The sequence below is a fragment of the Branchiostoma belcheri genome, unplaced genomic scaffold (genome assembly GCF_001625305.1).
Source record: "Branchiostoma belcheri isolate BF01 breed outbred unplaced genomic scaffold, Haploidv18h27 scaffold47, whole genome shotgun sequence".
Taxonomy (NCBI): domain Eukaryota; kingdom Metazoa; phylum Chordata; class Leptocardii; order Amphioxiformes; family Branchiostomatidae; genus Branchiostoma; species Branchiostoma belcheri.
This window is the reverse complement of record NW_017804098.1, coordinates 2,251,228-2,268,338: the sequence shown is the minus strand read 5'-3', so window position 1 is coordinate 2,268,338 and position 17,111 is coordinate 2,251,228. Positions and strand designations below refer to the sequence as shown.

Below are 17,111 nucleotides of genomic sequence, written 5' to 3'. Positions count from 1 at the left end.
AATTCAAATACCGGAAGATTTCTGTTAATAATCAAATCCAAGAATTTGATTGCATCTCGTGTGACGGTTATATAAGAAATGCGATAACTTGAAATGTCAAGTGGCACATTGACAAACCAAAGGAGACAAAAGGCTCTTATAATAGGTATTGCATGAGTAGATCTATTCCATTTGATTTGCCGCCGTCTCGGAATTAATTAAGTTGAATGGGTTTTCCTTGAGGCCATAGCTTTAACTCTATACTACAAAGACAAACTATGCAGAGTATGATAAATATACTACGATTTCCAGACATTCCACATATTGAAGGACAGTAGGTAACATTTCGGCACTCCGTTGCGACAATTACGAGGAGTTTTTTTTGTTTTATTTACTTCATCGGTCACCACAAAACAAGGCTCATGTGAGCCACTTAAAATGTTTTGGGTTACAGAACAGTCAGTGTGGACAGATGTCTGTTGACCTTAGACTTAAAGAGTTTAAGGATATGCAATTGTCTGATCGATTTTGCGGCTTTCTCGTCATTAATTTGCAAACCTCCATTTTTAGGGTGCGACAAGCGAAGTTTGTTGCTAGCATGCTTGGTAGTTTTACATTGACATTGTTCCTGAAGGTTATGTTTGTGAAGAAACAGCAGAATGGATTGTTAATGTCAGATGGCAGGTAGCTAGATAACATTGTGTTGGTTTTTGTGCCCTCAGATAACACAGTACAGCACGTATCAAGCTATGCATTTGAATAAATTGATAAAACTATTAATGATTATTATTATGAAAACTCCTTGTCTTACTGACGACCTGGTCGGTCGAAGGGACTAAGTAGGTAGGTAGGTAAATATACTGGTATTCCATGTAGGAAAACCTCAAGCATCAACCTTAGGCCGACTCTCTGACAACTAAACAGGTGTTGTAGGAGAGGTGCGGTCTAGAATAACTTTAGTAGCATGCATTCGGTTAAGTATATCTCTTTTTGTGCATACTAAGTTCCAACCTAGTTTTATTGTTGAAGTCCTATAGTATCAATCAATCAATCAATCAATCAATCAATCAATCAATCAATCAATCAATCAATCAATCAATCAATCAATCAATCAATCAATCAATCAAAGCAAGCAAGCAAGCAACTTTATTGCTCAATAACTGTAGCTGGTACAATGTATGGCAAAGAAACAACAATGGTACATACACAAACTAATACTAAAATATGATTCTAACGAGCTAATCTATTGTGTTTTCTTAGAAAGAGTATTATTACATTCTGTAATTCATGGGATACATCAGCTATTTACAATATGGTGTCGCTTTTGTAGTGATTCAAACATGAATTTTTCAACGTACACTGATATCTGAGTAGGACTCGAAAGGAGCATATTAATGATGGAGGTAGTAACATTAGTTTTGGAAGCTATGGATTGCATCAACTTTTATATGAGTTTAGTGCTCAAAAGACAACCCTCAGGGGTAGGATTAAACTAAAGATTCCCATTGCCGTTTACAACCTTAATGCCACAGGCGTCGGCTTTGAGAAGACTGTTGTAAAATATTTATAATCTTTGGCGCCGTGGGGATGGGGATTATGTCTTATCGATCTAACGCCTTACAACCAATAAATTTTCAAACCGTAAATTTGCGGTTTTTGAAAACCGATTTTACTTGAACATTGGCTTATCTTTACAATACATCATTGAGCGGCATAAGCTGCTGACGCAAAGAAACATCAACATCAACAGTTAGTGATACGCAGATTTTTTTAACACATGCCATTGGATAGGGCGAGTTGCCTTAAGCTATTGGTCTCAACCACCAAGTTAAAGGATGTTGTAATTATTTATTTCACCGCAGGTATCGGTGATTATGATTCCAAGGTGACACAAGTAATTTTTTCATCATAACTCAATGATTGCATCTCCTACTTTCATTAGATTTCATGTTTTGGTAATGCGTCTTTGGCATCTTGCACTAATTTCATTAAAGATCTTAATGAGATTAGAAGATCTAGGTATCACATTAGATCAGCTGGAACTTTTAATAACACCCACCGGAATGTAAGGATCATATCGGGTGCGCAGTCAAGATAGACATTACGTGGTAAACGTTATAAAAAAATCAATACCAAAAAAATCAGGGTAACAGAAATTGCTCCCGCAATGATTTCCGTGAACGTGGATGAATCCAGAAATACCTAGAAAGCCATGAATGATTGAATTTATAAAGAAACGATTCCCGTGCCAGTTGTATATAATGGTCATTATTCAATTGCATTGTAATTAATTGATACAAAAGTATGATGTTTTGCAATGAACTGGAGATGCATTATCATATAGCCAGATAGCGTTGACCAATCAGAGGTCCTTATTTTGCTATTTGTTATGACACCATAACTCAACCAGAGGTCATTAAAATCTCATAAACACCGGAACCAATTCAGCGTCGACCGATATGGCCGCCGATGACGTCATAGGTAACACGTTTTGTTCGAATTTCATCAGATCGAACATGGTGGATCATGATTCGGGTTACAGAACAAGGTTAGTCTAAGGACATTTTTAACTTTGCCTGCATGTCATCTAGCGGAGAGAGCACGACATAATGTACGGGTTAAGTAGGACACACTAGTAAACAAATTATAGATGTATATGGTGAGATAATCCCTGGTCAGGTGTGATAACCACCGAATAAACCAGCAAGTGAGCGTAGCGTAGCACCTCGGGGCGGGGCATTAATCCTTTATTATATTAGCACCATACGTTTCTTACTCGAAAAAGGAATACTACTGTAAACGTGAACTCTAGAATATGACACAAGACTATCTCCTAAAAGACTATAATCTACAGTTAACACTTTCATCCACAAGGCAGGTGGCGTGACTACATTATGTTTTTAAGATGATAAATATGCTGTGTCCTACCTTTGTCCATGTGGATCGAAGCGTTGGTTATAGTTAAATTCTACGTTGTAGCGCGTTCTCTGTCTTTGTCTTTTTTAAGCAGCAGTCATCGTGATGAATTGTTATTATAGAGTACATGTAATTTTCTAGTTGCACAGGGCATAGATGATGAACACGTTTTTGTCGGTTTTGTGGCAACTAAACCATCCATTTACAAACGTCAATGTTGGGGCTGTCATAGACTTATTTATCATGCTCATACGTGGGTGTAAGTAACTTTGTTTAGAGTACCCAAAGGAAATGTCAAATAAATCAAATTAAAAATAGATGTCGTATAATCAGAGCTCATTATATGAGTTACTTTTGAATGACATTTTGTGACATTGGATACGGCGTTAAGTAAAGGACCGTGATATCGCAAGAAATTCAATAACACTATAATTATTTTGAAATTATCTTTATAGCGTTATGTTGAATTCGGTCTAAATATATATATATATAGTCTTATATGGAACTGTTTTAAATCTCCAAGACTAATGCATGTAGAGAGATATTCAGAGGCAATTCTTCTATTTCTTCTATTCTTCTATTCTACCATTTCATCAGAATCTGACAGAGTTTACTTTTATTTTTCAGAAGCAGCAACAGCGACTTTTGACAGCTGCTTATGTGCTGAAAATCCAAGCTGTGGACTGTATTGTGACAATTTTGTAATACAAGCTGGACGAGCTGAAGGAGGCGGAAACGCTAAGAGACGGATCAGAGTAGAGCCACACGCTTTTGTCAACATCTTTGATATTTTATCTGATCGGCTAGCGGCTGATCCATCGTACTTTTAACAAGGTTTTTTTTTAGATATCGTCATAGAGTGAATTTGTGAAGACCCAACGCTGGAACATTGCTCCGGAATATGGAAGATATTTTAAACGTTAGCAATATCTCAATGACACTTCCGGGCCCAGAAGACCGACCACCTACCGGCCCTGTGGGCATCATCATTCCAGTTGTATTCTCCTTAATTTTCCTTATCGGTGTTACAGACAATGGTGTTGTTATTACCATCATGGCCTGTGGGAAGAAACTTCGTCGCAGCACAACGAACGTCTTCATCCTAAACCTCGCTATTGCTGATTTGATGTTCATCATATTCTGCGTACCATTCCAAGGAACCATCTACACATTGCCGGGTTGGATTTTTGGACCTTTCATGTGCAAGCTTGTCAACTATTTGATTTACGTAAACATGTTGGCAAGCATATTTACACTGGCTGTGATGTCGATTGATCGCTATCTTGCTGTAGCTCATCCGATCATCACAGCACATCTACGTACCTGGAAATACGCAACCGTCGCTTGTTTCGTCATATGGGTGCTGGCATTGGCAACTGCTATACCCTACGCAGTATACTTCAATACATTCAGGACATGGGACTACGGATGGCATTATATGTGTTATGATGATCATTGGCCAACTAAGCAAGCCCGCCCTATTTACATTGCCAGCCTGTTTGTAATAGGTTTTGCACTCCCGTTTTTGTTGATAACATTTTGCTACATAAATATCCTCAGAAATCTCTGGTGCGTGCCACAAGAACTTAAAAGCAATCAAAAATGGGACGGCATGAAAAGGTCTATTCTAACAAAGAAAAAGGCCGCTAAAATGGTTATAGTTGTTGTTTTAGTGTTCGGAATATGTTGGCTGCCTCATCATGTAACAACCATGTGGATTAGTTTCGGAGATTTTCCATTCAACCAACTAACATTCATTTTAAAAATCACTGCTCATTGCCTTTCGTACGCTAACTCGTGCATCAATCCGATCATCTACGTCTTTATGTCTGACAATTTTAAGAAAGATTTCGGCCACATTCTTGGCTCTGTATCCCGAAGACGAAGCTTGTCCAGTAACCACAGGAAAAGTACGTTTAGAACAAGTGTTGAGGTGAACACGAATCACAGTTACGGTCCTACCTGGTTACGGATGGTTTATACCAGACGAGGCTCACCAGGGTCAGCAGCTTCAGACAGCAATCCGAATAACGTTCAGGTCATCATAAACAATGCACGATTTTCCAACAATTTACAGGAACATCGATTTTAATGTCAGTGGTGGCTATGATATACAGTACATATAGAACGTGACTGTAAATAGTGTACATGTCTCATGTGTAAAGAAATCCATCATAAAATGACTATATGGTTAAAAAATGTGATATTGGCTGTAATAATGAAAAGACTGACTAGAGTCAATCTAAGATAGTGTTTAATATTTAAGAAATAATAGAAATAATAAGACTGTATCTACCATCTAAATATATCAAATCGTGTCCATCTACAAGAGTTAAGCCTGTGCGTTCACATCTCTATATCAAAACGTAATGTCGACGTTACAAGTGACGTGATTTGGTAATGAACATTACTATTTTCATGTAATAGTTTATGTGAAACATGCAACAGAAACTTACATTCACTTGAGGATTGCACATGTGTTTCAAATAAACAAGAAAAAGATGCAAGAAAGTGTTGGGATAGTTCAGTTCATTCTATTACTGCCGTACGTTTCCATATTTGCATGAAACAGGAGAACGAGAAAACAATACATGGATAGAAAGTCGATATGTCTTACCTTATGCCATTTTCTGTTAAATAAGGCAACCATATTTGGATAACTGTAATGTTGTTATGTCAAGCATCACTTAATCAGCTCTTGAGTTATCCTCCTTTAAACAGTTTTGAGCAAAACGCCCCTGCAGTTCCAGAGCAAGCAGCTAGAGGGCTCAAACTCATGTCACTTTATCCCCAGCACAAGACCTATCTACCATCTAAATTTCCAGCATGTCTGTATCATGAGATACCAAAACCAAAAATTCTGCTGCAGTACCATTACAAACCACCAGGGGGTCCAACATCTAATTATTTTAGGTCCCATCAAGACCTACCCACCTACCAAATATCAAGATAATCCATTAAGGCCTTCTCGATTTATCGTGTTCAGAAACACACACACACACACACACACACACGAACGCCCCTGAAAACATAACCTTCTTGGCGAAGGTAATTACTGTTTTAGCCTACAGGTACATAAGAAGGCCGTGTTGATTTAAATATATGGATGACATCCACGCGCGCAAGAATTGTTGCCCGTTTAAAAAAAACCCACAAATTTCGACCATACTGTAAATCGTACAAGGTATAGGCAAAATAAGCAAATATATGCCGTAAATTGAAAAAAAATATTGGAAAACGATGCTTATGTCGTAGAATGCCAAAGGACAAGAAGAAAATGTGAAGGAATGAAAATGAAGAGTCTATTATTCACCATGCCAATAAAATATTACTCTGTGAAGCCAAACTTTTTTTTCAATTCGCACGCTCTCATGAGTTTTGTGGTTCCCAGAGGATGTCATCCATATAATCAAATCAACATGGCCTAATGGTCATTAAAATTATAAACAATTTTACACGAAAAGGTGATTACAAACAAATGCTGCTCAAGGAAAGGCTCTACTTTTCTTGTGAATATTGGCTACTGCGAGTCACCTTAGTGTGTTTACCATTCTAGTGACTACCCAACAGAGAGAATGACATAGTTAGAGCTTTAGATAATCCTGACAAAAATGGGTTTCCCAGTTGTTCTAAAGACACACATTACTAAATATACACCATGCACCAGTCCAGTCTATTTCGGGACATTGTTCTTAACATGGTAATGAATTGGCTACGCTGCTAGTTTAAAGTATATCAACTGTCCTTATATCCTGGATTACAATGACGCCACCTTAATCCAGAAATGATGAGGTTTGCTTTTGATAGCATGTCTATCTCATAATACGTGAGGCTGGCGCCAAAGCAAAGAACGATTGAAATGCCGTTCGAAAACTGACATTACCCTTTTTAAAGAGATGATAAGCCATCAGCTGTGGAGACTTTTGAATTCGCTATATCAAAATTGGTTCCACTGTAGTACCATAACAAGCTGCCAAATTCTACTCACTTCGCGGCCTTACAAAGGCCGACTTACCTACCAAGTTTCACGACAATTCATATAAAGATTCTTGAGCTTCTTGCTAAAGCTTCGGTCACAACCCGCCGTACGTGCTTCTGCGTGCTGTCTACGTGCAAACTGTCTACGTGGGCAAACGCAGGGCATCCGTGCGTGGTGAGTACCACCTCCGTACGGAATCCTATGGATTTGGGAGCATGCAGACACGCCGTAGAACTTTAAGTGCATGTAAAACTTTTTCTGCGCGCGGTCTGCGGATTCACCACCCGTACGTGCGAGTACGGGCGACGCGCGTGCCCCGTATATGCCGTACGAAAGACGCACGTGTGAGTACGGCCTCCTTACGGTAAAGTTACAATCGCACAGAGATCGTAAGTTGTAAGCACGTACAACTCACGTACCACTTGCGTAACGTACGATGCACGCAACCGCTCACGGCCAGACGTGGCGTGCAGACCACACTCTTACACCTTGCGCAACCGTGTGAGTGACGTGCGAGTGACGTGCGTCGATGCCACTCCTTCCCCACGTTTTCAGAAGAAACGTAGCAGACGTAGCCTCCCAAAAAACGTACGGACAAAAAGCACGTACGGTGGGTTGTGACCGAGGCTTAAAGGTAACAATATTTCTCTGTGACTAGAATGAAACAGAAACCAATTCACAAAGAAAGCTGAATTGTTTCCATGTTGTCAACAGTTTATTTTGTAGAATGCTATGAAGGGAAAATTGTTTTTCTGTGTGTAAGAGTTCAAAGAAGAGGTTCCAAATAGAAACACATGCATTTTCTGCTATCCATGATTTGTATTACTTAGAACGTGGACAAGCACCTTACTTTGTCAGGTGAGCCGAATTCGAGATAGGGAGTTAAGATCAAAAGATCAAACGGACTTTTCATCTTCCAAATATTGGATGACGGTGTTGGGAAATGCTTTGGCCGTGGCGAAGTAAAGTAAGTAGAAGTCCTGATACCAGCAACCTAATCTACGAAGGCTAGGAGGTTACTAGCCGGTAAAAGGTTACTGGCCGGTAAAAGTAGTCCTCAGTGTGCTTTTCTTTTTGTGGAGCAATATTTGTTATCACTGTTCTAGAAATTTCATATCAGAGCCAGGTATATGTAGGCTGAAATACTTTACTTTCTCAAGTTTAAGGTCTCACAAAAGTATATGTAGGCTGAAATACTTTACTTTCTAAAGTTTTAAGGTCTGACAAAAGTTTCTTATAAAAGTTTCTTTAAACAGAATATATTTTGTCGTTAGAGTAACGTTCCAGTCCTTGTATTGTGTAATTTGCATGTATCCCAGAGTGGGTCGGGAGTAAGCTTGGTTGAGTGTACCAGAATTCGGTTGTTCCTCTGTCCGAATCCGAATGTTTCAAAATGTTTAGAACATTCGGGTATCGACGGGAAGTTACGCCATAGTTTGATGGTTGTTGGCCGGTGTTCGGGAGTAGGTCGGGAAGTGGTTACTATTGATATTTGACTCAAATTTAACTCAAATTAGATTCCATTCGTATAGAAAAGTAGGCGTGGCCTAGCGCTCGGAACGTCACTTCAGCCAGCATTGGTCGGCTGGTGTTTCGGGGAAAAGTTCTGAATGTGTGACGGACGAACATTCCACATGAATAATCTTGGCGAATATTTCAGACGGTCGGGGTAGAGGTTAGACTTAGTCTCCGTGATAAACGATTCAGTACTACATGCCTACTTAGCCCCATTCTTTGCAGGTCACTTTAGTCAATGACCGTTGGTCTCATCGAATCGATAACAATATATCTGCACCGCCAGGGTTGATACAGTTCGCCTGTTCCTGTGAATCGTGCTGAGGAATACAAGAGCCTGATTTGATGAAGGGTCTTTCTATTCACGTAGATATAATATTTGTAAGTAAGCAGATCTACGAGGAGCATCTTTTTGCTAGTTAATATTGTTTTATTTTTATATAATTTATACTTCAGATATCAATTTCAAATATCAACGATGGTCACCCAAAGACAATTGGATGCAAGTTTTATCTCGTTGTCGATCTCGGTCTTACTACAGTACACCAGTACTGACAAAATCACACTTCACCCTTACACCAGTGCACTCATTACACAGCGCCATATTAAAAATCTATAACGCCACTTCTGTCAGGCTTTTGTTGAATGGATACAGGTGCAAAGTGAGGAATTAGTGACTGATGCCAAAATCTCGGCAGAAGAAAAGTCGTTTACCGATAACCAGCTGTCTACGACGATCGATAACTGGCTGTCTGGTGCTCCAAGAAAGGAAGGTCATTGTGTACAATCTTTAGCGAACTTGTGACTAATTGAATTCAGAAGGAATTTTATTGTGATGCCCTGAAACAACTGGGTCAATACTAATAGGTATATTTTATTTCAAGATCAGTTGGAATCAAGTAAGTTGTAATTTTGACATGTAAAATGAGTATACGTTAAGTTTGTACCACACTTAACCCTTTGAGAGATCAGGAAAATTCTTTCATGGCAGATACAACAAGGATTTGAAAAGTCAAGAAAAGTTCTGCCAAAAACTTGAAAATCGAAACAGTTGATTAACATTCATATGCAGTCGTGAAAAGGTGCAAAAACACTACTGAGAGTGGTAAATTATAGGGGAAAGAAGGAAAGATAAAATCGATAAGGATCATACGAAGCAAGGATGCATTGATTTGTGAGAACATGAAAAGTCCAGGCACGTTGCCAAGCTGCTCCTCGTTAGATTTGCACCGTGTGTTATCCATCCTTAATCACACTGTATGGCGTGAGTTCTAATAGTAAAACTACGAGTTCGTGTAAGAGAATGGATTTTGTGTCATACCTTACTGCTATTATCAAGTAAATATACGTGCACTGTTTGCAAAAAGTCATTTACGAAAACGGTCCAATACACGAATAAGGCATTTCACCAATACAGTAATTCTCTTTCATCTGTGGTGATATATTCACACAATCTGAAATGAGTGCCGTGTGAGTCTTATTACAGGGATGCTGGCACTTCGTACTTCTAATTCAGACTTCAGATGTCCGCAAATAGCCTCTCCAGCTCCTGTCGTGTAGAGTTTTCAATTATGCGCATTGGTGTGGAAAGTTTGCAGGAACTGTCGGGTCGCGGCAAATGGAGGGGAAATTTGTAGAGGTGCGCACGAAATGGTGTAGAAAGCCGTTGAAAGGCGCACGTAAAGCCGGGGTGATTGACACCGAGGACAGAGCACGGTGGACCCAACTGATTTCACAAGCGGTAAGCCACGGTCAACAGACGGGAAAATTGACTCCAGGATAGACAAGTAAAATCTGAGATCTTATACCTCTGGGCTTTATATTGTATATTTTTATATGTAATTTGTTATGTATAGTTGATGGTGTTGAATTTTATGTGTTAGAGAAGATGCCTGTGCACAACAACAATTGTTGCGCGCCGCAGGACTAGGAGTTTAAAAAAAGAATTTATCGAGACCGGACGCACCTCTTTGCGAGGGGCCATATACGTGGACCAGACCGAGAATATCTGAAACACGCCAAAGGTCAACGGTCGCGACCATTTTCACGCTCAAAGGGGTGTTCTGGGGCCTCCTAAAGGCACCATTTTCACGCCCGAAAGCACATACAATAAAAACAAAAGAACGTGCATCACCTACAGCCCAATAGCGAAACATATACCGAGTCCCCAAAAAAATCCGTCCACCCAAACGCGAGAAACAGCTGCGAACATGAAAATCTAAATCTCTCGCAAAACCTTTCCGCGGAAGGATGACTCCTCCCCCGGAGGTAAAAAGTGGACATCTAGAAAATATACGCAGTCTACGTGTTGCCATTATCGATACAGATAAACGATGACAGATGATAGAAACTATTTTTTTTAATTCATCAAAACATAAAGACATAACAAGGACAGTGTGACGCTGCACTCAAGTTAACAACTTATATTAACAGCGCCACACACAGAAAAGGTACAATTAACGTTTAAATATACAAAGTTGACATGTGCGCCGTAGTCCCACCACCCCAAGACATTAAAATATTAAATTAAATGCTAACAGAGCTATTTGAAAGATAAGATTACATGGTAACCTCCTATATCTCATTGGCGGGAAAACATCCGCCAATCAGAGCTAGGAGGAAAATTTAGGCCCATTAACACTTACGTAGTATTTGGACTTCTATATCTAATTGACTGTTAGAAACAGTCATCAATTATGCAAACATTTTGTCCAGGTGGCCGGTAGTAAACAGAAAAAAGTATTTTAAAAGAGCCAATTTTAAGTTCCAGCCACATGGATTCAAAGGATTGCGGCTCAAGATCGCTGCCCTTATACATGAAATACAATTTGAAACATATAAAAGGACCCCACCGCCGTGGCGGTTACGGTCACGTCGAAAAGGCGGCTGAAAACCAGCCAAGGAGATTTCGTTTGAATCGACAGAGTCACTGAGCCAAGACTCAGTGACCGCTATTATATCTAAAGTAAATTCTGAAGCCAAGGCTGAAATTTCATCTAATTTGTTACCTGCTACTATACTGTTTACATTTACATGCATAGAAACTATTACGCCCATTACTCCATGATGACCTCGGAAGGAATTCAAATCAAACGTGTCTGGACGTTTTCAGTCATCCCTTTGCTGCATCGGTATGTACACCGCCATCAAACTATCTTCGCACCGTACCCGCTAAAAATGCTGGCCGTACCCGGAAATTCTGCTTAAAGTTCAAGTCGTATCCTTAAATTCGTGTGTGGCGTAGCGGCAGCGTGCTCGACTCGGAACCAAGAGGTCCCGGGTTCGAGTCCTGACTTGTCACCGATCTTGTGTCCTTGGGAAAGGCACTTAACACGACTTTCCTCACTTGACTCAAGTGAAAATGAGTATTGTCTTGTCCTGTATTTTGTCCTCTGCGTTGGTGGCGGCATAAAATAAGTTGATATAACTTGAGCGTGCTGTCACCAGGTCTAGTCATGAAATGTTGGAATAACATATTTATATAAAAAAAGTTTAAAAAATCGTGAAGTACTCTGTACTTTTGCGCAGTACCAAGGACGTCACAATTCAAATTTTGTGAACCTTCGCTGCCGTACCCAATGGCGGACATCGCTCGGCCCTGGTGCGTAGTCACTCGATAGTCTTTTCTAAATACCCTGCTGTTGTGAGAAGCGGTCTGGCTGGAGTGTTCGCATGGAGTGTTCGAACTGGCCGAAATGTTCTCAAGACTGGACGCGATTTGTACGATGCCACTACACAGAAAGGTGGACAGGAAGATTTGCCGGTGTATCAGGCTATGTGAGGGTGTGTATTGGTGCCGTACAGGTTATTTAGACACGGCTTTCGTGTGACTACGCGATGTCCGCCATTGGGTACGGCCGAATTACCGGGTACGGCTTGACATTTTAGCGGGTACGGCTCGAAAGGAGTTTGGGGGTGTCTTAGTAGCCTTGGAATCACGAGTCTTGGGTTCTATGTCTTGACACGCCCGATGTTGTGAGAAAAAAAGGAAAGGTTTATTCGTCAAAAACACATGGCAGCCACAGGCTGAATTGCGTAATTTACAACAATAACAGATTTAAAAATACACTTAAAAGTACATACTTGACCAAATTAAAAGTAATTAAGGGAAGTGATTTTAAAACCTACATTATATATACAAATCGGATATATACAATTCTCAGCGTTCTATGATCATACGTACTGTTGGCTATCACTGTTACTGCTTGTTTAAAAGGTGGGTCACATAAACAATCGGGCTGTTCTGGAATCGTTTTGTTCTTGTTCTGAGGGTGGACAGTAGATGTCTCTGTCTGGTGAGTCTGTCGGAGATGTCACCCCTAGAAGGAGGAAGCCAGTTCCTGAATGTAGGGTGCATCAGCAAGGACCGAGTTCTAGTCGGCGTTGAGCTATCGATGTCAGTGAGAGTTCTTGTAGAGCTGAGCTATAGCTAGTGTAAGACCGACCCATAATTATCTTGCATGCCCTTTTCTGGACCCTCTCAATAGACTCTGATTCTACAAGTTAGACCGGAGTGCCATACTTGGCAAAACCGATGTATACTAAAACAAGATCATGAGAGTCCAGTCCTTGTTTACAGAGAGTTCTTAGCATATACAGATCCGTCGTCAGGGGGGGGGGATGATACTATCCCATCATCCTTTGCAATACACATCCCACAACACGTGTCCCAGATGGCTGACTGTCAGCACCAGGCATCTAGTCTTGTCATGTTTCCTTTAAAAGTGCAGCAATGGCAACAATTTGACCAGTAATTTTGGTTCTTTGAATTATCAAAGAACTCAAGAAGTGTATGAGGCTATCTGACTTTTGTAACTTATGTACAACTTCTTACATTGTGTCTTAAACATTTATGCAAACATTTGCTTCAAAAATGGTGCTCAAACTTCACCAAACTAAAGTGCTTTTCTACAAACTCTGTTGATTTGTGATATTATACATCTTGTGCATCAGAAAACCCCAAATGCACCAAAAAGCACCCATGGGAAACAAGAAAATATTATATTTGATATTATTTATGTAATAATCATCAACAAATGCAATTTTCTTCCGTTTCCCATGGGTGCTTTTTGGTGCATTTGGGGTTTTCTGATGCACAAGATGTATAATATCACAAATCAACAGAGTTTGTAGAAAAGCACTTTAGTTTGGTGAAGTTTGAGCACCATTTTTTGAAGCAAATGTTTGCATAAATGTTTAAGACACAATGTAAGAAGTTGTACATAAGTTACAAACGTCAGATAGCCTCATACACTACTTGAGTCCTTTGATAATTCAAAGAACCAAAAATTACTGGTCAAATTGTTGCCATTGCTGCACTTTTAAAGGAAACATGACAAGACTAGATGCCTGGTGCTGACAGTCAGCCATCTGGGACACGTGTTGTGGGATGTGTATTGCAAAGGATGATGGGATAGTATCATCCCCTGATCCGTCGTTGTGAGCTTGGCACTTTACACGACGTTCCTCCCGGTGAAGTGACGCCCACAGGGCCTTTTGGCTAATCATTGATACTGTGTCCAAACACTGATGAGGACACAGATGGATTTGGTGCCGCCAATGTGCCAAGATCTGCACATTTGCAACTAAGAACCGCACATTTTCCACGATGGTGCAAGTGGTGGTCGTCAGTTTTCAAGGTTGGCCTTTGGCAGCTTGACATCTTTGACTCTCCGCAAGTCAAGATTGTGCATGATAAGATAGAGGCACATCCATTAAGTTGTAAAAGGAGTTTAGTGTGTGTGTAAAAAAGCTACGAGAGCTGAAGAAGCCTTGATAAAGGATTAAGGTATGACAAGATGGTCTGATCAGATTACGTCGGAGTAAAAGCTTTGATGGCTTTTGAAGGACTTGAAAGGGTTGTAAAGGATTGCCTCACGGGCATCTCTTTGAAGGTGTCAATCAACGTAGGCGGATTCGAGAAAGACGATAACCACATGGCGTGGGAAGATACTCACGGCTGCATGTAACTAGATTGTTCAGCCTTTGGAACCCTTTTTCTAGGTCTACTAGTTTTTAGAATTACTATCCAAATTCGAATACAGAATTGCCATTTGATAATGTCAAATGTCAATCATCATCATTTGATAATGTCAAATGTCAATCATCATGTCAATCGTCACACTATTAGAAAATGTACCTTAAGTAGCTTTAACGGCACAAGACAAAAAGCGAACCGATTTCGGAATTCTGACCAAAGTTAAAGTCAGTTGTTTAACCATCGTTCAAAATGTTAGGGTGACTATTTGGCCGTTTTAGATTTTTTGCATCAACAATTGTAGCCTATTATAACTGACTAAATACAACCTGATGACTTTTATAACCTTGTCAGAAACCTAGTTTAAACTAGATAATGGTCTTTTATGTTTGACTATGAACCCTGTCTGTATTGTATGCCACTAAGGTGAGAGGTAACATGTGTATTCAACAAGTGTGCTGATACAGAACTTTCCTACAGTCGAGCCGCTGACCCAGTCGACCCTGAGAAATTGAATTTCGGGACCACTAAGCAGTGAAGGAGAAGGTGCAGTTACTGTAGGAAAGTCGATTTTAACCCTTGTCCTGCTGGCAATTTTTACACAATATTTTCAAATAATTTCATGTCTTAATCAGGTCACAGACCTTTGACTTTTTTTGCTCTGCGGCGGCGTAGTTACTTCCGCATTCGTTGCGTTTCGCTGCGGTGTGATGCGTTGCACGAGAAACACCCCCAAATCGCACATATACAGGGCACTATATAGATGGTACTGTATGTGCAACCCATATATATATGGGCCCCGCAGGACAAGGGTTAAGGTGGTGAAGCCGTCACTAACTTAGGCCACACCGCCTTAATTTTATGGATGACATCCTCTGAAGACCCCCGAACTAGTGCGCGCGGGCGAATAAAATAAAAATCCGGCCAGAAATAAAAATGCTACTAAACCACAGGAATACAAATGCAAAGCTGGTATTGTGAATTTGCGGCAGAACTGAGGCAGAACATAGCGACATGCTGGCTTTTTGCGGATTATGAATCGACACTGTACGTATGCACTGAGGTCTTGAGTCGTGGAGCTTTGGTAGCCTGGGTGTCATCCTCCAGAGTTACTACTGTCGCTATATAGCAAGCTACCGTGGACTATCCAGGCCAGAGCCTCAAATGACGTGATTTTTTTTAGAACAGACGAAAATCAATGCGCGGGCGGATGTCATTCATAAAATTAAGTCGGTGTGGCCTTAATTCTATTTCAAGGCTTGCTCCCAGTGTCTACATTCTGAGTGAGGAAAATCATCATGCAAAAATGTCCTTTTATTACCCTTTGAGTACATTGTATATGTGATATATTCATTATTTGAATATGCATAAGGATTGTTTTCAAAACTATGTTGAATAGTTGTGATAAGTTATTGTGTATCATTTCTTAAAATCTTACAATTGGTACCACATGCACGTTTCAGGCAAAAATAGCCTAACTTGACTAACGGTGATGCATTAGCTTGCTCATCTATAATGCGGGAAAATTAATGCTGAAACATACCCGAGTGTTTTCCAATCTAAAGTCGAGTTCGTGGCTTTGGTATTAATTTGGGCGCGCTTCTAACAATCAAACATGTCTTTGTGTGATACATACAGATATTTGGTACTTGATAGCACGGTACTTCATGTCTGCGGCGGCAAACGATAGCGTTTTTAAAAGCTCTTGTTTTTACTGTTGTATCATTTTAAGGATTCAGACATTTTATTCAGGGTATACATACCTATGCTGACCAAAATTTGTTTTCCCATTTTTTAGATAAAAATCAAATGTCATAATAAGGCGTCGAATGCCATCTCTCAAATTCAACATCCTATCTACTCTCGTAATCATTGCTCTCGTGAGGTGAGCTATGGGAAAGTTGATGACAACAGGTTTAAATAGTTTTACCTCATGCAGACTTCAGTTTATTTTGGCGCCATGTGTCAAGAGTAGAGAGATAGCTATCAGGGATAATGGCTCATTGCACCGATGGAGACTGCGATATATAGATTGTAAATTTTCCAGGTCACAATTTCCACGTTAGCATGCATGGTCACATTGTTTTCCTAAAGTCTTATCATATTTGCTAATTTGAGAAAAATGGAAATGTCGGACCTCCGGGAGTTTTGTGATATCTTGTTCATCGGTTATTGTGAATTTCTCTATTTATGTCAATGTTTTCCCACTAACACACGAACAACAGACGCCAACTTTATCCCGTGTCTGACCATTTGTGGTCTGTGGTTAGGGGGGCTTCCCCCAACAACTTTCACTCAATTGTACGGACACACACACGTCCAAAACAATGTCCCTGTATCAAAAGGACATTACGTTAGTAACTCCAGCTCTTTAGAATGGCTTTTGTTGAGTTTATAGCTTAACTTACTTTTAATAGTAGCATATATTTAATTAGCACATTTTGTGAATACTGTTCCACTGATCAAGCATGTACCTTATCCAACATGTCAGTACAAAACGGTAGGTACGAAGTACCAATCAATAGTTAAGAACGTAGTGATTTTCACCGAATTGCAAGACATCAGCAAGGCCATGAAATCATGTAAACAGCTTCTGTAATGTAGAGATCCTGGTGAATATAGATGTGTGCACGGGTTAATGTTCCAATGTAACCATTCAGTGGAATCCTGCGCTCTCATCGGTGAAATTTAAACAGAATGGCCCACTTTGTGCAACCTTGAGCGGAACCTATCATCCGTATAGTA

At 40.1% G+C, this 17,111-nt stretch overlaps 1 pseudogene; it reads left to right on the top strand.

The window, feature by feature from the left end:
- Nucleotides 1-3,829: 3,829 nt before the first annotated feature.
- LOC109479132 lies at nt 3,830-5,622 on the top strand (annotated as a pseudogene).
- Nucleotides 5,623-17,111: the final 11,489 nt, after the last annotated feature.